Source organism: Oncorhynchus masou, chromosome 16, assembly GCF_036934945.1.
Source record: "Oncorhynchus masou masou isolate Uvic2021 chromosome 16, UVic_Omas_1.1, whole genome shotgun sequence".
Taxonomy (NCBI): Eukaryota; Metazoa; Chordata; class Actinopteri; order Salmoniformes; family Salmonidae; genus Oncorhynchus; species Oncorhynchus masou.
Genome location: NC_088227.1, coordinates 6732426 through 6753922, shown reverse-complemented (window position 1 = coordinate 6753922; position 21497 = coordinate 6732426). Strand labels below are relative to the sequence as shown.

General features: G+C 45.4%; 1 long non-coding RNA gene across 1 annotated transcript in view; it reads left to right on the top strand.

Annotated features, from left to right (window-relative positions):
- Positions 1-17171: 17171 nt before the first annotated feature.
- The window catches only part of LOC135557378 (uncharacterized), a 48049-nt gene continuing 43723 nt past the window's right edge, over positions 17172-21497 (top strand). The window contains exon 1 of the long non-coding RNA XR_010458203.1: positions 17172-17827. This is a non-coding gene — a long non-coding RNA (uncharacterized LOC135557378). The remainder of the gene's footprint in view (positions 17828-21497) is intronic.

Here is a 21497-nt window from a genome sequence, read left to right as displayed (position 1 = left end):
CCGAGAATGACATATTTAGGAAAGAAGTTTATACTATGGAATTAGCAGTTTTCAACTACATTCACAAGATCGGGAATGAATTGATTTCATGAAGCTCATACAAGTAGTCCTATTCCCACGTAAAACAGTAGAGGGCGCTATTACCGGCCGTTTCAACTTGAATCCAGCAACAACAAACAAGCAAAGATGTAAATGAATAGCAGGGCAGTGCTCAACTCATGTAGTATATTCAACTTAGGAAAATAGACATTACACAATCCTACGAAAATAAGAATGAAAAGTAAAAAATAATTAATAAATCGATGCCTGAGTGCAAATAGGGAACTGAATGTCAAAACCAATGTTACCGTCAGACTTTATTTAATTTTACCTTTATTTAACCTGGTAGGCTAGTTGAGAACAAGTTCTCATTTACAACTGCGACATGGCCAAGATAAAGCGTAGCAATTCGACACATACAACAACAGTTACACATGAAATAAACAAAACATAGTCAATAATACAGTAAAACAAAAGAAAACAAAATGTCTATGTACAGTGAGTAAATGAGGTAAGATAAGGGAGTTAAGGCAATAAATGGGCCATGGTGGCGAAGTAATTACAATATAGCAATTAAACACTGGAATGGTAGATGTGCAGAAGATGAATGTACAAGTAGAGATACTGGGGTGCAAAGGAGCAAGATAAATAAATAAATACTGTATGGGGATGAGGTAGGTAGATGGATGGGCTGTTTACAGATGGGATATGTACAGGTGCAGTGATCTGTAAGCTGCTCTGACAGCTGGTGCTTAAAGCTTGTGAGGGAGATATGAGTCTCCAATTTCAGAGATTTTTGCAGTTCGTTCCAGTCATTGGCAGCAGAAAACTGGAAGGAAAGACGACCAAAGGAGGAATTGGCTTTGGGGATGACCAGTGAGATATACCTGCTGGAGTGCGTGCTACGAGTAGTTGCTGCTATGGTGACCAGCGAGCTGAGATAGGGCGGGGCTTTACCAAGCAGAGACTTGTCGATAACCTGTAGCCAGTGGGTTTGGCGACGAGTATGGGGCTTTGGTGACAAAACGGATGGCACTGTAATAGACTGCATCCAGTTTGTTGAGTAGAGTGTTGGAGGCTATTTTATAGATGACATCACCAAAGTCGAGGATCGGTAGGATGGGCAGTTTTACGGGGGTATGTTTGGCAGCATGAGTGAAGGATGCTTTGTTGCAATATAGGAATCAATTCTAGATTTACCTTTGGATTGGAGATGCTTAATGTGAGTTTGGAAGGAGGGTTTACAGTCTAACCAGACACCTAGGTATTTGTAGTTGTCCACGTATTCTAAGTCAGAGCCGTCCAGAGTAGTGATGCTGGACGGGCGAGCAGGTGCGGGCAGGGATCGGTTGAATAGCATGCGGCAGGGTAGCCTAGTGGTTAGAGCGTTGGACTAGTAATCGGAAGGTTGCAAGTTCATACCCCTGAGCTGACAAGGTACAAATCTGTCGTTCTGCCCCTGAACAGGCAGTTAACCCACGGTTCCTAGGCCGTCATTGAAAATAAGAATTTGTTCTTAACTGACTTGCCTGGTTAAATAAAGGTAAAATAAAAAAATAAAAAATGTAGTTTTCCCTGCGTTTAAGAGCAGTTGGAGGCCACGGAAGGAGAGTTGTATGGCATTGACGCTCGTCTAGAGGTTAGTTAACACAGTGTCCAAAGAGGGGCCAGATGTATACAGAATGGTGTCGTCTGCGTAGAGGTGGATCAGAGACTCACCAGCAGCGAGATCGACATCATTGATGTATACAGAGAAGAGAGTCGGCCCGAGGATTAAACCCTGTGGCACCCCCATAGAGACTGCCAGAGGTCCGGACAACAGGCCCTCCGATTTGACACACTGAACTCTATCAGATAAGTAGTTGGTGAACCAGACGAGGCAATCATTTGAGAAACCAAGGCTGTCGAGTCTGCCAATAAGATTGACAGAGTCAAAAGCCTTGGCCAGGTCGATGAATATGGCTGCACAGGTAATGTCTCTTTATCGATGGCAGTTATGATGTCGTTTAGGACCTTGAGCGTGGCTAAGGTGCACCCATGACCAGCTCTGAAACCAGATTGCATAGTGGAGAAGGTACGGTGGAATTCGAAATGGTCGGTAATCTGTTTGCTAACTTGGCTTTTGAAGACCTTAGAAATGCTTATTGAAATTCTCAATTATAGTGGATGTATCGGTGGTGATAGTGTTTCCTAGCCTCAGAACATTGTGCAGCTGGGAGGAAGTGCTCTTATTCTCCACAGACTTTAGTGTCCCAGACCTTTTTTGAGTTAGTACTACTACAGGATGCAAATTTCTGTTTGAAAAAGCTAGCCTTAGGAAAGCTAACTGCCTGTGTATATTTGTTCCCAACTTCCCTGAAATGTTGCATATCACGGGGGCTATTCGATGCTAATGCATAACGCCACAGGATGTTTTTGTGCTGGTCAAGGGCAGACAGGTCTGGAGTGAACCAAGGACTCTATCTATTCCTAGTTCTACATTTTTTGAATGGGGAATGCTCATTTAAGATGGTGAGGAAGGCACTTTTAAAGAATAGCCAGGCATCATCTACTGACATGATGAGGTCAATGTCATTCCAGGATACACCAGCCAGGTCAATTAGGAAGGCCTGCTTGCAGAAGTGTTTAAGGGAGCGTTTGACAGTGATGAGGAGTGGTGGTTTGGTCGCAGACCCATTACGGATGCAGGCAATGAGGCAGTGATCGCTGAGATCTTGATTGAAAACAGCAGAGGGGTATTTGGAGGGCGAGTTAGTTAGAATGACTTCTGTGAGGGTGCCCGTGTTAACGGATTTGGAGTTGTACCTGTAGCATGTCCCAGTTTAGGTCACCCAGTAGCGCGAGCTCAGAAGATAGATGGGGGGCAATCAATTCACATATGGTATCGAGGGCACAGCTGGGGGCAGAGGGAGGTCTATAGCAAGCGGCAACAGTGAGAGGCTTGTTTCTGGAAAGGTGAATTTTAGAAGCTCGAATTGTTTGGGTACAGACTTGGATAGTAATACAGAACTCTTGGCTACCTTTGCAGTAGATTGCAACACAGCCCCCTTTGGCAGTTGTATCTTAGCGGAAAATTGTCTCGTTAGCAATTGAGATTTCAAGGTTTTTGGTGGTTTTCCTAAGCCAGGATTCAGACACGGCTAAGACATCTGGGTTAGCAGAGTGTGCTAAAACAGTGAGTAAAACAAACTTAGGGAGTAGGCTTCTAATGTTAACATGCATAAAACCAAGGCTTTTACGGTTACAGAAGTCAACAAATGAGAGCACATGGGGAGTGGGAGTGGAGCTAGGCACTGCAGGACTTGGATTAACCTCCACATCACCAGAGGAACAGAGGAGAAGTAGGATAAGGGTACGGCTAAAGACTATACGAACTGGCCGTCTAGCACGTTCAAAACAGAGAGTAAAAGGAGCAGGTTTCTGGGGACGATAGCATAGATTCAAGGCATAGTGTACAGACAAAGGTAAGGTAGGACGTGAGTACATTGGAGGTAAACCTAGGCATTGAGTAATGATGAGAGAGAGAGTCTCGAGACGTTTAAACCAGGTGATGTCATCGCATATGTAGGAGGTGGGACAACATTGTTGGTTAAGGCATATTGAGCAGGGCTAGAGGCTCTACAGTGAAATAATACAGTAATCACTAACCAGGACAGTAATGGACGAGGCATGTTGATATTAGAGGCATGCGTAGCCAAGTGAACATATGGGTCCACGGCGATTGACAGTTAGCAGTCCGATGCTAACAGTTAGGCCGGGGCTAAACAAGCTAGCAGTTAGCAAGCATGCAGTTACGTAGAAGCAGACTAAGTTGAATAATACTGTAGCTGTCATTTAAGTTGTTAATAAACACCTTAAGTGTATTCCATATCAGGGTTTATGCATACTTAAACTCTGTAGAAGTATTTAGTACCAGTATTATTAAACACGCCTTAGCCATGCATGTGGACATCAACAATGCTTTTATTACATTTTTAAAATATATTTATTTAGGGGGTTGACTAACTCAACTAGTATTCAAGATATATACACTGCTCAAAAAAAATAAAGGGAACACTTAAACAACACAATGTAACTCCAAGTCAATCACACTTCTGTGAAATCAAACTGTCCACTTAGGAAGCAACACTGATTGACAGTAAATTTCACATGCTGTTGTGCAAATGGTATATGCAACAGGTGGAAATTATAGGCAATTAGCAAGACACCCCCAATAAAGGAGTGGTTCTGCAGGTGGGGACCACAGACCACTTCTCAGTTCCTATGCTTCCTGGCTGATGTTTTGGTCACTTTTGAATGCTGGCGGTGCTTTCACTCTAGTGGTAGCATGAGACGGAGTCTACAACCCACACAAGTGGCTCAGGTATGCAGCTCATCCAGGATGGTACATCAATGTGAGCTGTGGCAAGAAGGTTTGCTGTGTCTGTCAGCGTAGTGTCCAGAGCATGGGGCGCTACCAGGAGACAGGCCAGTACATCAGGAGATGTGGAGCAGGCCGTAGGAGGGCAACAACCCAGCAGCAGGACCACTACCTCTGCCTTTGTGCAAGGAGGAGCAGGAGGAGCACTGCCAGAGCCCTGCAAAATGACCTCCAGCAGGCCACAAATGTGCATGTGTCTGCTCAAACGGTCAGAAACAGACTCCATGAGGATGGTATGAGGGCCCGATGTCCACAGGTGGATTGGCAAATTAGCCAGTCCCTCCTGCAGCAAAGCACCCCCACAACATGATGCTGCCACCCTCGTGCTTCACGGTTGGAATGGTGTTCTTCTGCTTGCAAGCCTCCCCCTTTATCCTCCTAACATAACTATGGTCATAATGGCAAATAGTTCTATTTTTGTTTCATCAGACCAGAGGACGTTTCTCCAAAAAGTACGACCTTTGTCCCAATGTGCAGTTGCAAACTGTAGTCTGGCTTTTTTATGGCGGTTTTGGAGCAGTGGCTTCTTCCTTGCTGAGCGGCCTTTCAGGTTATGTCAATATAGGACTTGTTTTACTGTGGATATAGATACATTTGTACCTGTTTCCTCCATCTTCACAAAGTCCTTTGCTGTTGTTCTGAGATTGATTTGCACTTTTCGCACCAAAGTACATTCATCTCTAGGAGACAGAACACATCTCCTTCCTGAGTGGTATGACGGCTGCATGGTCCCATGGTGTTTATACTTGCGTACTATTGTTTGTACAGATTTTTGTTTCTGAGGTCTTGGCTGATTTCTTTTGATTTTCCGATGATGTCAAGCAAAGAGGCACTGAGTTTGAAGGTAGGCCTTTAAATAAATCCACAGGTTAACCTCTAATTGACTCAAATGATGTTGTGACCCTATTACAGGCTGGCTTACTGGTGCACTTCCATGCCATCCCTAGGAGGGGTGCGTCACTTGAGTGGGTTGAGTCACTGACGTGATCTTCCTGTCTAGGTTGGCGCCCCCCCTTGGATTGTGCCGTGGCGGAGATCTTTGTGGGCTATACTCGGCCTTGTCTCAGGATGGTAAGTTGGTGGTTGAAGATATCCCTCTAGTGGTGTGTGGGCTGTGCTTTGGCAAAGTGGGTGGGGTTATATCCTGCCTGTTTGGCCCTGTCCAGGGAGTATCATCGGATGGGGCCACAGTGTCTCCTGACCCCTCCTGTCTCAGCCTCCAGTATTTATGCTGCAGTAGTTTGTGTCAGGGGGCTAGGGTCAGTCTGTTATATCTAGAGTACTTCTCCTGTCTTATCCGGTGTCCTGTGGGAATTTAAGTATGCTCTCTCTAATTCTCTCTTTCTCTCTCTCTCTCAGAGGACCTGAGCCCTAGGACCATGCCTCAGGACTACCTGGCATGATGACTCCTTGCTGTCCCCAGTCCACCTGGCCGTGCTGCTGCTCCAGTTTCAACTGTTCTGCCTGCGGCTATGGAATCCTGACCTGTTCACTGGACGTACTACCTGTCCCAGACCTGCTGTTATCAATTCTCTAGAGACAACAGGAGCGGTAGAGATACTCTGAGATACTCTGAATGATCGGCTATGAAAAGCCAACTGACATTTACTCCTGGGGTGCTGACCTGTTGCACCCTCGACAACTACTGTGATTATTATTATTAGACCATGCTGGTCATTTATGAACATTTGAACATCTTGGCCATGTTCTGTTATAATCTGCACCCGGCACAGCCAGAAGAGGACTGGCCACCCCACATAGCCTGGTTCCTCTCTAGGTTTCATCCTAGGTGTTGGCCTTTCTAGGGAGTTTTTCCTAGCCACTGTGCTTCTACACCTGCATTGTTTGGGTTTTTAGGCTAGGTTTCTGTACAGCACTTTGAGATATCAGCTGATGTAAGAATGGCTACATAAATACATTCGATTTGAAATAGCCTATCAGAAGCTTCTCAAGCCATGACATAATTTTTGGGAATTTTCCAAGCTGTTTAAAGGCACAGTCAGTTAGTGTATGTAAACTTCTGACCCACTGGATTTGTGATTAAGTGAAATAATCGGTCTGTAAACAATTGTGTCAAACTACTTGTCTTGCACAAAGTAGATGTCCTAACCGACTTGCCAAAACTTCAGTTTGTTAATAACAAGGAATTTGTGGAGTGGTTGAAAAAATGAGTTTTAATGACTCCAACCTAAGTGCATGTAAACTTCCGACTTTTCAACTCTGTGTGTGTGTGTGTGTGTGTGTGTATAGTACTAGCCAAAAGTTTGAACACAGCTACTCATATTTTTACTATTTTCTACATAGTAGAATAATAATGAAGACATTACAACTATGAAATAACACACATTTAGTAACCAAAACAGTGTTAAACAAATCAAAATATATTTTACATTCTTTAAAGTAGCCACGCTTTGCCTTGACGACAGCTCTGCACACACTTCGCATTCTCTCAACCAGCTTCATCATGTAGTCACCTGGAATGCATTTCAATTAACAGGTTTGCCTTGTTAAGAGTTAATTTGTGGAGTTTCTTTCCTTAATGCGTTTGAGCCAATCAGTTGTCTTGTGACAAGGTATCTGTGGCATACAGAAGACAGCCCTTAAAGACCAAGTACATATTATGGCAAGAGCAGCTTAAATAGGCAAAAATAAATGACAGTCAATCATTACTTTAAGACATGAAGGTCAGTCAATGCAGAACATTTGTGCAGTTGCAAAAACCATCAAGCGCTATGATGAAACTGGCTCTCATGAGGTCTGCCACAGGAATGCAAGACCCAGTTACCTCTGCTGCAGAGGATAAGTTCATTAGAGTTACCAGCCTTAGAAAATGCAGCCCAAATAAATGCTTCACAGAGTTCAAGTAACAGACACATCTCAATTTCTTCTTAGCTAGCTACATAGCCGTCTTTGTATCAAAGATAATTGCGTAATTATCGTATTTCGTCGTCCTAACGTAGTCGACACTGCTATCTGCCCAGCAGCTAGCTAACGTCCACCGTCTACCAGCACTGTAGAAACTATTATACTCAACTGAACGACTCGATTAGTGTAGTGTTAGCTAGCTACATAGTTGTCTTTGCTGTCTTCGTATCCAAGATAATTGTGTAGTTTAGAGTGTGTAGACTTAGAGTGATTATCTTAATTTACCGAGGTTAGCTAGCCAGCTATTTGTCGTCCTTAATGTAGGAGATACTGCTAGCTAGCTAGCCAACAGCTAGCCAACGTCTACCGAATAGAACTTCAACTTCAACAACCCGGTCAACATTCCGCTTCGCTCCACAGGTAGTATCACATTTTCATTTCACTTCATTACAGTACAACGGTTTGATTTGTTTGATCCTAGCTAGCTACATAGCCGTCTTTGTATCTAAGACAATTGTGTAGTCTAGATCGATTTTCTAGGTTAGCTAGCCAGCTATTGTCGTTCTTTTAACGTAACGTAACGTAATCAACACTGAAACCCCACCTCTTTAAGGAATACCTAGGATAGGATAAAGTAATCCTTCTCACCCCCCCCCTTAAATGATTTAGATGCACTATTGTAAAGTGGCTGTTCCACTGGATGTCATAAGGTGAATTCACCAATTTGTAAGTCGCTCTGGATAAGAGCGTCTGCCAAATGACTTAAATGTAAATGTAAATGCTAGCTAGCCAGCTAGCCCCCGAATAGCAGCACTGTAGAAACTATTACACTCGACGGAACGACTTGATTAGTGTAGTGTCAACAACGCAGCCACTGCCAGCTAGCCTACAAAGTCAACAACGCAGCCACTGCCAGCTAGCCTACTCCAGCAGTACTGTATCATTTCAATCATTTTAGTCAATAAGATTCTTGCTACGTAAGCTTAACTTTCTGAACATTCGAGACGTGTAGTCCACTTGTCATTCCAATCTCCTTTGCATTAGCGTAGCCTCTTCTGTAGCCTGTCAACTATGTGTCTATCTATCCCTGTTCTCTCCTCTCTGCACAGACCATACAAACGCTCCACACCGCGTGGCCGCGGCCACCCTACTCTGGTGGTCCCAGCGCGCACGACCCACGTGGAGTCCCAGGTCTCCGGTAGCCTCTGGAACTGCCGATCTGCGGCCAACAAGGCAGAGTTCATCTCAGCCTATGCCTCCCTCCAGTCCCTCGACTTCTTGGCACTGACGGAAACATGGATCACCACAGATAACACTGCTACTCCTACTGCTCTCTCTTCGTCCGCCCACGTGTTCTCGCACACCCCGAGAGCTTCTGGTCAGCGGGGTGGTGGCACCGGGATCCTCATCTCTCCCAAGTGGTCATTCTCTCTTTCTCCCCTTACCCATCTGTCTATCGCCTCCTTTGAATTCCATGCTGTCACAGTTACCAGCCCTTTCAAGCTTAACATCTTTATCATTTATCGCCCTCCAGGTTCCCTCGGAGAGCATCAATGAGCTTGATGCCTTGATAAGCTCCTTTCCTGAGGACGGCTCACCTCTCACAGTCCTGGGCGACTATAACCTCCCCACGTCTACCTTTGACTCATTCCTCTCTGCCTCCTTCTTTCCACTCCTCTCCTATTTTGACCTCACCCTCTCACCTTCCCCCCCTACTCACAAGGCAGGCAATACGCTCGACCTCATCTTTACTAGATACTGTTCTTCCACTAACCTCATTGCAACTCCCCTCCAAGTCTCCGACCACTACCTTGTATCCTTTTCCCTCTCCCTCTCGCTCTCATCCAACACTTCCCACACTGCCCCTACTCGGATGGTATCGCGCCGTCCCAACCTTCGCTCTCTCTCCCCCGCTACTCTCTCCTCTTCCATCCTATCATCTCTTCCCTCTGCTCAAACCTTCTCCAACCTATCTCCTGATTCTGCCTCCTCAACCCTCCTCTCTTCCCTTTCTGCATCCTTTGACTCTCTATGTCCCCTATCCTCCAGGCCGGCTCGGTCCTCCCCTCCCGCTCCGTGGCTCGACGACTCATTGCGAGCTCACAAGAACAGGGCTCCGGGCAGCCGAGTGGAAATGGCGGAAAACTCGCCTCCCTGCGGACCTGGCATCCTTTCACTCCCTCCTCTCTACATTTTCCTCCTCTGTCTCTGCTGCTAAAGCCACTTTCTACCACTCTAAATTCCAAGCATCTGCCTCTAACCCTAGGAAGCTCTTTGCCACCTTCTCCTCCCTCCTGAATCCTCCTCCCCCTCCCCCCTCCTCCCTCTCTGCAGATGACTTCGTCAACCATTTTGAAAAGAAGGTCGACGACATCCGATCCTCGTTTGCTAAGTCAAACGACACCGCTGGTTCTGCTCACACTGCCCTACCCTGTGCTCTGACCTCTTTCTCCTCTCTCTCCAGATGAAATCTCGCTTCTTGTGACGGCCGGCCTCCCAACAACCTGCACGCTTGACCCTATCCCCTCCTCTCTTCTCCAGACCATTTCCGGAGACCTTCTCCCTTACCTCACCTCGCTCATCAACTCATCCCTGACCGCTGGCTACGTCCCTTCCGTCTTCAAGAGAGCGAGAGTTGCACCCTTCTGAAAAAACCTACACTCGATCCCTACGATGTCAACAACTAAAGACCAGTATCACTTCTTTCTTTTCTCTCCAAAACTCTTGAACGTGCCGTCCTTGGCCAGCTCTCCCGCTATCTCTCTCAGAATGACCTTCTTGATCCAAATCAGTCAGGTTTCAAGACTAGTCATTCAACTGAGACTGCTCTTCTCTGTATCACGGAGGCGCTCCGCACTGCTAAAGCTAACTCTCTCTCCTCTGCTCTCATCCTTCTAGACCTATCGGCTGCCTTCGATACTGTGAACCATCAGATCCTCCTCTCCACCCTCTCCGAGTTGGGCATCTCCGGCGCGGCCCACGCTTGGATTGCGTCCTACCTGACAGGTCGCTCCTACCAGGTGGCGTGGCGAGAATCTGTCTCCTCGCCACGCGCTCTCACCACTGGTGTCCCCCAGGGCTCTGTTCTAGGCCCTCTCCTATTCTCGCTATACACCAAGTCACTTGGCTCTGTCATAACCTCACATGGTCTCTCCTATCATTGCTATGCAGACGACACACAATTAATCTTCTCCTTTCCCCCTTCTGATGACCAGGTGGCGAATCGCATCTCTGCATGTCTGGCAGACATATCAGTGTGGATGACGGATCACCACCTCAAGCTGAACCTCGGCAAGACGGAGCTGCTCTTCCTCCCGGGGAAGGACTGCCCGTTCCATGATCTCGCCATCACGGTTGACAACTCCATTGTGTCCTCCTCCCAGAGCGCTAAGAACCTTGGCGTGATCCTGGACAATACCCTGTCGTTCTCAACTAACATCAAGGCTGTGGCCCGTTCCTGTAGGTTCATGCTCTACAACATCCGCAGAGTACGACCCTGCCTCACACAGGAAGCGGCGCAGGTCCTAATCCAGGCACTTGTCATCTCCCGTCTGGATTACTGCAACTCGCTGTTGGCTGGGCTCCCTGCCTGTGCCATTAAACCCCTACAACTCATCCAGAACGCCGCAGCCCGTCTGGTGTTCAACCTTCCCAAGTTCTCTCACGTCACCCCGCTCCTCCGCTCTCTCCACTGGCTTCCAGTTGAAGCTCGCATCCGCTACAAGACCATGGTGCTTGCCTACGGAGCTGTGAGGGGAACGGCACCGCAGTACCTCCAGGCTCTGATCAGGCCCTACACCCAAACAAGGGCACTGCGTTCATCCACCTCTGGCCTGCTCGCCTCCCTACCACTGAGGAAGTACAGTTCCCGCTCAGCCCAGTCAAAACTGTTCGCTGCTCTGGCCCCCAATGGTGGAACAAACTCCCTCATGACGCCAGGACAGCGGAGTCAATCACCACCTTCCGGAGACACCTGAAACCCCACCTCTTTAAGGAATACCTAGGATAGGATAAAGTAATCCTTCTCACCCCCCCCTTAAATGATTTAGATGCACTATTGTAAAGTGGCTGTTCCACTGGATGTCATAAGGTGAATTCACCAATTTGTAAGTCGCTCTGGATAAGAGCGTCTGCCAAATGACTTAAATGTAAATGTAAATGTAAACATCACCTGTTCACAGGAGACTGCGTGAATCAGGCCTTCATGGTCTAATTGCTACAAAGAAACCACTACCAAAGGACACCAATAAGAAGAAGAGACTTGCTTGGGCCAAGAAACACAAACAATGGACATTTGACCAGTCTTTTGGTCTGGTGAGTCCAAATGTGTGATTTTTGGTTCCAACTGCCGTGTCTTTGTGAGACACAGAGTAGGTGAACGGATGATCTCCGCATGTGTGGTTCTCACCATGAAGCATTGAGGAGGAGGTGTGATGGTGCTTAGCTGGTGACACTGTCTGTGATTTATTTAGAATTCAAGGCACACTTAACCAGCATAACTACCAAAGTATTCTGCAACGATACGCCATCCCATCTGGTTTGCTCTTAGTGGGACTATCATTTGTTTTTCAACAGGACAATGACCCAACACTCACAAAGCTGCGAGGTCAGAAGGATAACCAGGGCGTGTACTCAAAGCATGCGCGGACCAACTGGCAAATACCTTCAGTGACATTTCCAACCTCTCCCTGACCAAGTCTGTAATACCTACGTTTCAATCAGACCACCATAGTCCCTGTGCCCAAGGGAGCGACGGTAACCTGCCTAAATGATTACCGCCCCGTAGCACTAACGTCGGTAGCCATGAAGGGTTCTGAAAGGCTGGTCATGGCTCACATCAACAGCATCCTCCCGGATACCCTAGACCCACCCCAATTCGCATACTGCCCCAACGGTTCCACCAATGACGCAATCTGAATTGCACTCCACACTGCCCTTTCCCACCTGTACAAAAAGAACACCTACGTGAAAATGCTGTGTGAAAGTGCTTTGAGAGGCTAAGGATAAGGATCATATCACCTCTTACCTTACCTGACACCCTACACCGCCCCAATAGATCAACAGACGATGCAATCGCCATCGCACTGCACACTGCCCTATCTCACCTGGACAAGAGTAATACCTACGTAAGAATTTGGTTGATTGACTGTGGCTCAGCCTTCAACACCATAGTACCCTCCAAGCTCATAATTAAAGTCAGGGGGCCCTGTGCAACTGTGTCCTGGACTTCCTGATGGGCCGCCCCCAGGTGGTGAAGGTTGGAAACAACACCTCCAATTCACTGATCCTCAACACAGAGGCCCCACAAGGGTGCGTGCTCAGCCCCTTCCTGAACTCCCTGTTCACCCATGACTGAGTGGCCACACACGCCTCCAACTCAATCATCAAGTTTGCAGACGAAACTACAACAATGACGAGACAGCCTACAGGGATGAGGTGAGGGCCCTGGCAGAGTGGTGCCAAGAAAATAACCTCTCCCTCAATAAATGTAAAGGTGCTGAGTCGTGGACTTCAGGAAACAGCAGTGGGAGCACGCCCCTATCCACATCGACGGGACCGCAGTGGAGAAGGTGGAACGCTTCAAGTTCCTCTGTGTACACGTCACTGACAATCTGAAATGGTCCTCCCACAGTGTGTTGAAGGCAGTGCCTCTTCAACCTCAGGAGGCTGAAGGAATTTGGCTTGGCCCAAGACCCTCACAAACCTTTACAGGTGCACAATTGAGAGCATCCTGTTGGGCTGTATCACCGCCTGGTATGGCACCTGCTCCACCCACCACCTCAGGGCTCTCCAGAGGGTGGTGCGGTCTGCCCAACGCATCACCGGGGGCAAATGACCTGCCCTCCAGGAGACCTACAGCACCCGATGTCACAAGTAGGACAAAAAGATTGTTAAGAACATCAACCACCTGAGCCACGGCCTATTCACCCCGCTATCATCCAGAAGGAGAGTTCAGTACAGGTGCATCAAAGCTCACTTTAATAATGTTTACATACTGCTTTACTCATCTCATATCCTCTTGATACTACCCATCCCGGATCCGGGATCGTGAATACAGCCTCAGGCTTATTAGCATAACGCAACGTTAACGATTTCTGAAAATCGCAAATGAAATGAAAATAATATGCCTGCTCTCAAGCTTAGCCTTTCCTTAACAACACTGTCATCTCAGATTTTCAAAATATGCTTTTGAAACATAGCAAATCAAGCATTTGTGTAAGAGTATTGCAAGTTAGCTTAGCATTTTGCGTAGCATTTAGCACGCAACATTTTCACAAAAACCAGATAACCAAATAAATAAAATCATTTACCTTTGAAGAACTTCGGATGTTTTCAATGAGGAGACTCTCAGTTACATAGCAAATGTTCAGTTTTTCCTGAAAGAATCTTTGTGTAGGAGAAATCGCTCCGTTTTGTACATCACATTTGGCTACCGAAACGATCCGAAAATTCAGTCACCAAAACGTCAAACTTTTTCCGAATTAACTCCATAATATCGACCGAAACATGGCAAACGTTGTTTTGAATCAATCCTCAAGGTGTTTTTTCACATATCTCTTCATTGATATGCCGTTTGTGGAAGCCTGCTTTCCCCTCAGAATCCCATGGAAAAATACCAGCAGCTGAAAATGACGCACCAATTTTGACGGAGGACACCGGGCGGACACCTGGAAAATGTAGTCTCTTATGGTCAATCTTCCAATGATATGCCTACAAATACGTCACAATGCTGCAGACACCTTGGGGAAACGATAGATAGGGCAGGCTCATTCCTGTTGCATTCACAGCCATATAAGGAGACAATGGTAAACAGAGCCTCAAAAATCCTGCTCATTTCCTGGTTGCCGTTTCATCTTGGTTTTGCCTGTAGCTCCTGTTCTAGGGCACTCACAGACAATATCTTTGCAGTTCTGGAAAATTCAAAGTGTTTTCCTTCCAAAGCTATCAATTATATGCATTGTCGAGCATCTTTTTCTGACAAAATATCTTGTTTAAAACGGGAACGCTTTTCATCCAAAAATGAAATAGCGCCCCCAGAGTTTCAAGAGGATATGTATATACTGTATTCTATTCCACTGTATTTTAGTCAATGCCACTGACATTGTTTGTCCTAATATTTATATATTTCTAAATTCCATTTTTGTTTTACTTTTAGATTTGTGTGTATCATTTTGAATGATTAATTATTGTCCGATACTACTACACTGTTGGAGCTAGGGACAAATATTTTGCTACATACGCAATAACATCTGCTAAAAATATGTATGTGACCAATAAAGTTTGATTTGATTTGGAATAAAATTTACATTGAACAAAATGATGAATGCAACAGGTAAAGTGTTGGTCCCATGTTTCATGAGCTAAAATAAAAAATCCCAGAAATGTTCCATACACCACAAAAAGCTTATTTCTCTCAGTTTGTGAACAAATTTGTTTACATCCCCATTAGTGAGCATTTCTCCTTTGCCAAAATAATCCATACACCTGACAGGGGTTGCATATCAAGAAGCTGATGAAACAGCATGATCATTACTCAGTTGTACCTTGTGCTGGGGACAATAAAAAGCCACAGTTTTATCACAATGCCACAGATGTCTCAAGTCTTGAGGGAATGTGAATTTGGGATGTAGACTACAGGAATTTCCAACAGAGCTGTTGCCAGAGAATTGAATGTTAATTTCTCTACCATAAGCTGCCTTCAACGTTAGGGAATTTGGCAGTACGTTCAACCGGACTCACAACTGAAAACCACATGTAACCACGCCAGCCCAGGACCTCCACATCCGGCTACTTCACCTGTGGGATTGTCTGCTGTGAGGGAGGGCGGGTCCTGGCTCCCCAGTGGATGGGCCTGCCCTCCCAGGTTCACCAATGGCTGCACCTCTGCCCAGTCATGTGAAATTCATAGATTAGAGCCTAATGAATTTATTATTTCACTTGACTGATTTCCTTCTATGAACTGTAACTCAGTAAAAGCTTTGAAATTGTTTCATGTTGCGTTTATATTTTTGTTCAGTATAACTTGGATTGGACTAATCTTAGTAGTTTAAAAAAAACATTGTACAACCCTAACCCTGAATGTTCTAATTACGTGCTGCAGGACCAGAGTCAGTGTGATTGATTGAGTCACTATAATGCAACGTGATGAGTGTGTTTTGCTGTCAGATGTTCCTGAAACTGTGGGAAGTGGTTTTGTGATGTTTAAAGAGTAAGGTGTGTGTACGTGAGTGTGTGTACGGGTCTGTGTGATCACCCTGGACTCGTGCAAAGACACTTTTTTGCTATTGAGGTGAGGTCAGTGTGACGTGAGTGAACTCCCAGGCTCTTCTCTGCTGGTTGCGTACTCCCTCTGCGACAGCCAGGGCAAAACTGCACGTCGTTGCCCCAGAGTCCATCTCATGGTGAGAGAATGTGTTATTTTCACATGAAGAGAGAGAGAAAATATTTTCCTGTCTTTCTTGTTTGCTCTTACTCTCCCCATTTCTCTCTCTGTCACTCTCCATTTCACTCTCTGTCACTCTCCATTTTCTCGCTGTCTCTCCCCATTTCTCTCTCTGCCACTCTCCATTTTCTCTCTCTGCCACTCTCCATTTTCTCTCTCTGCCACTCTCCATTTTCTCTCTCTGCCACTCTCCATTTTCTCTCTCTGCCACTCTCCATTTTCTCTCTGTCACTCTCCATTTTCTCTCTCTGTCACTCTCCATTTTCTCTCTCTGTCACTCTCCATTTCTCTCTCTGTCTCTCCCCATTTTCTCTCTGCCACTCTCCGTTTTCTCTCTCTGCCACTCTCCATTTTCTCTCTCTCTCCCCATTTTCTCTCTCTGTCTCTCCCCATTTCTCTCTCTGTCTCTCCCCATTTCTCTCTCTGTCTCTCCCCATTTCTCTCTCTGTCTCTCCCCATTTCTCTCTCTGTCTCTCCCCATTTCTCTCTCTGTCTCTCCCCATTTCTCTCTCTGTCACTTTCCATTTTCTCTCTCTATGTGAATAGACCCTTTGACGGTGCATGTGGGCCACACAGGAAGTGCATTGCTAGAGGTGCCGCTCATCCTCCCTCTGCTGTGAGAAACACAAGACAGGACGCTGTGTGTGGGCACTATTTTGAGTGCCAGGGTTCCCCTAATGCAATAATAATCTGAGAGTTCCATCTATATTGTAACCACAGTCATTCTGTCTCACATGCTTCATCACACACACACACACACACACACACACACACACACACACACACACACACACACACACACACACACACACACACACACACACACACACATTCTAATTGTTTGTCCTGATTGTTAGTTTATTTTCTTTCAAATCCATTTCAGAATTAAGTGTGGCAATGCATGTATCCTTTTTTGTTTCCAGCAAGCTTTAAACTGTTAAACGTGTGTGTGTGTGTGTGTGTGGTGTGTGTGTGTGTGTGTGTGTGTGTGTGTGTGTGTGTGTGTGTGTGTGTGTGTGTGTGTGTGTGTGTGTGTGTGTGTGTGTGTGTGTGTGTGTGTGTGAGACTGAATGTCTGTGGTCACAATATAGATGGATAGATTTGGGTGTTCAGAATCATGAGAGATGGAGCAGCACACAACATTGAAAACAAAACAGCCAAGTCAATCTGTGCTTTCAGTTGATTCACTGACAATGCATCCATGGGATGGAGGGGGCAGCATATATGCCGTTAGGTACAGTAGGCAGGGTAATTCATGTCTTGTGCAGCAGGTAGATATTTTTTCTCCAGTAATCACCCTAGCAACAACAAACGCGCTGACCTCAGCCGAAGCGCCAATAAGCTTTAAAGCCTCTCTTTCCTCACTTCCTCTCAACACATTGGGTTTGGCTTGCCTCTCTCCAGTTAGTTGGCGGCCATCTTGGATCTACCCATCAAACAAACCACCCTTACTTTTGGGATGAGAGGGAGGTCTTTAACCGAATTTGAGTCTTTCGGGGTACCAGCCCCATCGGAAAGCGGAGCAGTGAGTGTCAGAAGCCGAAAATCTACAGGAACCCAAGGCTTCAAAAATTGGCTGCAAATTCTGAGACTGGTTTTACGTGAACTCCTTCCTCCCATATTCCTTGTCTGGACGTTCTGTGAATTGGTTAAGGACCAGTGAACTATCAGAACCACGTTTATTGAGCTTTTACAATAGAGTCGTTCCCGAAAAACGGATTGTTATATTTTGGAGCTCGGGGTTATGGTTTGTTTTTGGACAACTTTTTGGGGGGAATAGCCTTTGTCGCAATCTGTCCCACCGGTGTATTCTGTACAGTAATGCGGTTCGATCATTTATTTAATGAATCGATGTTCTAGACATCTTCCGGCGTATGTTTTGCTGGAACTTGGCTGTGGCGTTGCGTTAATGTGGGTGAACGAATCCATGATCTTAAATATCATTTCTAAGGTGCAGCAAAAGCAAAAAGCAGACGCAGAACCACTTCGGGGATCAAGGAATTATTAAAATGTCAACCAGAACGCCACTACCTACTGTCAATGAGCGTGACACTGAAAATGTAAGTATTTGTTCAGTTGAATAACGGTTAGTTCTTTACCATTTTCAGCTCTCAAATCGGTGTTGGTCAACTTTTAAGAATTATGTTAGGCTATTGGTTTAAAATGGCCTTGTACCCAAACTGTGATACAAAGTAACCATCCACAATAGTGCGTAACTAAGCTTTGTATCCGAATGTCAGACTGACGCAGAGCGCGTAGTATGTGGCCCAAACTTTACATTCACACTACTACAGAATTGATTTCGGACTGTGACACATTTTCCAGACTGGTAATTAGTCAGGACAGAGAGCTCTGTAAGTAAGACTACTTGGCACGCAGTTTATGCAAGATGCACATGTTGCGTAGAGTATGTATGTGTGCTTACAGAGAAATACATACAGTGCCTTTGGGAAAGTATTCAGACCCCTTGACTTTTTCCACATTTTGTTATGTTACAGCCTTATTCTAAAATGGATTAAAGCCGTTTTCCCATCCATCAATCTACACCCTGAATGTCAGTGCTAGAGGCTTCACTTCAAAACCTGTTTCGATCCCGGGCTGTATCACAGCCGGCCGTGATTGGGAGTCTCATAGGGCGGCACACAATAGGCCCAGCGTCATCCGGGTTAGGATTTGGCCAGGACGTCATTGCAAAATAAAAATAATCTTAACTGACTAGTTAAATAAACTTACATAAAAAAACACACAATACCCCATAAAGCAAAAACAGGTTTAGATTTATTACAAATAAAGTGATAACACACGTGCTTAAGTATTCAGACCCTTCGCTCAGTACTTTGAATCACCTTTACAGCTTTGAATCTTCTATGGTATGATGCTTCAAGCTTGGCACACCTGTATTTGGGGAGTTTCTCCCATTTCTTCTCTGCAGATCCTCTCAAGCTCTGTCAGGTTGAATGGGGAGCGTCGCTGCACAGCTATTTTCAAGTCTCTCCAGAGATGTTCGATCTGGTTAATGTCCAGGCTCTGGCTTGGCCACTCAAGGATATTCAGAGACTTTGTCCCGAAGCCACTCCTGGTTGTCTTGGCTGTGTACTTGGGGTCATTGTCCTGTTGGAAAGTGAACCTTTGACCCAGTCTGAGGTCCTGAGCGCTCTGGAGCAGGTCTTCATGAAGGGAATATCTGTACTTTGTTCCGCTCATCTTTCCCTTGAACCTGACTAGTCCGTCCCAGTCCGTGCCGCTGAAAAATATTTCTCCAGCATGATGCTGCCACCACTATGCTTCAATGTAGGGATGGTGCCAGGTTTCCTCCAGACATGATGCTGCCACCACCATGCTTCACCGTAGGGATGGTGCCAGGTTTCCTCCAGACATGATGCTGCCACCACCATGCTTCACCGTAGGGATGGTGCCAGGTTTCCTCCAGACATGATGCTGCCACCACCATGCTTCACCGTAGGGATGGTGCCAGGTTTCCTCCAGACATGATGCTGCCACCACCATGCTTCACCGTAGGGATGGTGCCAGGTTTCCTCCAGACATGATGCTGCCACCACCATGCTTCACCGTAGGGATGGTGCCAGGTTTCCTCCAGACATGATGCTGCCACCACCATGCTTCACCGTAGGGATGGTGCCAGGTTTCCTCCAGACATGATGCTGCCACCACCATGCTTCACCGTAGGGATGGTGCCAGGTTTCCTCCAGACATGACGTGTGACGCATTCAGGCCAAAGATTTAAGTCTTGGTTTCATCAGACCAGAGAATCTTGTTTCTCATGGTCTGAGAGTCCTTTAGGTTACTTTGGGTAAACTCCAAGCAGGCTGTCATGTGCCTTTTACTGAGGCATGGCTTCCGTCTGGCCACTCTACCACAAAGGCCTGATTGGTGGAGTGCTGCAGAGATGGTTGTTGTTCTGGAAGTTTCTCCCATCTCCACAGAGGAATTTTGGAGCTCTATCAGTGACCATCGGGTTCTTGATCACCTGACCAAGGCCCTTCTCTCTCGATTGCTCAGTTTGGCCGGGCGGCCAGCTCTAGGAAGAGGTGGTTCCAGACTTCTTCCATTTAAGAATGATGGAAGCCACTGTGTTCTTGGGGACCTTCAATGCTGCAGAAATGTTTTGGTACCCTTCCCCTAATCTGTGCCTTGAAACAATCCTGTCTCGGAGCTCTACGGACAATTCCTTTGACCTCATGGCTTGGTTTTTGCACTGACGTGAACTGTCAACTGTTGGATCTTATAGACCGTTGTGTGCCTTTCCAAATCATGTCCAGTCAGTTGAATTTACCACAGGTGGACGACAATCAAGTTGTAGAAAGATGTCAAGGATGATCAATGGAAACAGGATTCACCTGAGCTCAATTTCGTGTCTCATAGCAAACGGTCTGAATACTTATGTCAATAAGGTATTTCAGTTTTGTATTTTTTTTAAATAAATTTGCTAAAATTGTGTGTAGATTAATGAGGATTTTATTTATTTAGTACATTTTAGAATAAGGCTGTAACTTAATAATAAAGGGAAGGGGTCTGAATACTTTCCGAATGCACTGTGTATTGTGTGTATGTAAACTCAGCAATGTCCCTTTTTCTGGACCCTATCTTTCTAAGATAATTAGCAAAAATCCCAAAAACTTCACAGATCTTCATTGTAAAGGGTTTAACCTCTCTGGGATCATTCGGAACGCTAGCGTCCCACCTCGCCAACAGCCAGTCAAATTGCAGGGCGCCAAATTCACAACAACAGAAATCTCATAATTAAAATGACAAGTATTTCAAGTATATAAGTATAAATACAAGTATTTTACACCATTTTTAAAGATACACTTCTCGTTTACCCAACCACAGTGTCCGATTTCAAAAAGGCTTTTCGGCGAAACATAACATGTTAGGTCAGCAACTAGTCACAGAAAGCATTCAGCCATTTTCCAACCGAAGAGAGGTGTCACAAAAAGCAGAAATATAGATAACAGATAAAATGAATCACTACCCTTTGACGATCTTCATCAGAGGACACTCCCAGGACTCAATGTTACACAATACATGTATGTTTTGTTTGATTAAGTTCATATTTAAGATACTAAATTAAAGCTACACTCGTTGTGAATCCAGCCAACATGTCAGATTTTAAAAAGGCTTTTCGGCGAAAGCATAAGAAGCTATTATCTGATGATAGCACAACAGTAAACAAAGAGGGTAGCATATTTCAACCCTGCAGGCGCTACACAAAACGCAGAAATAAAATATAAAACATGCCTTACCTTTGACAAGCTTCTTTTGTTGGCACTCCAATATGCCCCATAAACATCACAACTGATCCTTTTGTTCGATTAATTCCGCCCATATATATATCCAAAATGTTGATTTTTTTTGTTTTTTTTTTTGTTGTTTTTTTGGCGTGTTTGATCCAGAAAAAAACAGCTTCCAAAATGCGCAACGTCACTACAAAATATTTAAAAAGTTGCCTATAAACTTTGCCAAAATATTTCAAACTACTTTTGTAATACAACTTTAGGTATTTTTAAATGTTAATAATCAATCAAATTGAAGACCGGTCTATCTGTGTTCAATACTGGAAGACAACAAACAACGCTACTTTTCAAGTCTTGCGCAACGCTCAACAGTGTTACCCATTTCCAAGATGGCCGTACTGCTTCATTTCTCAAATGAATAACCTCAACCAAATTCCAAAGACTGGTGACATCCAGTGGAAGCGGTAGGAACTTA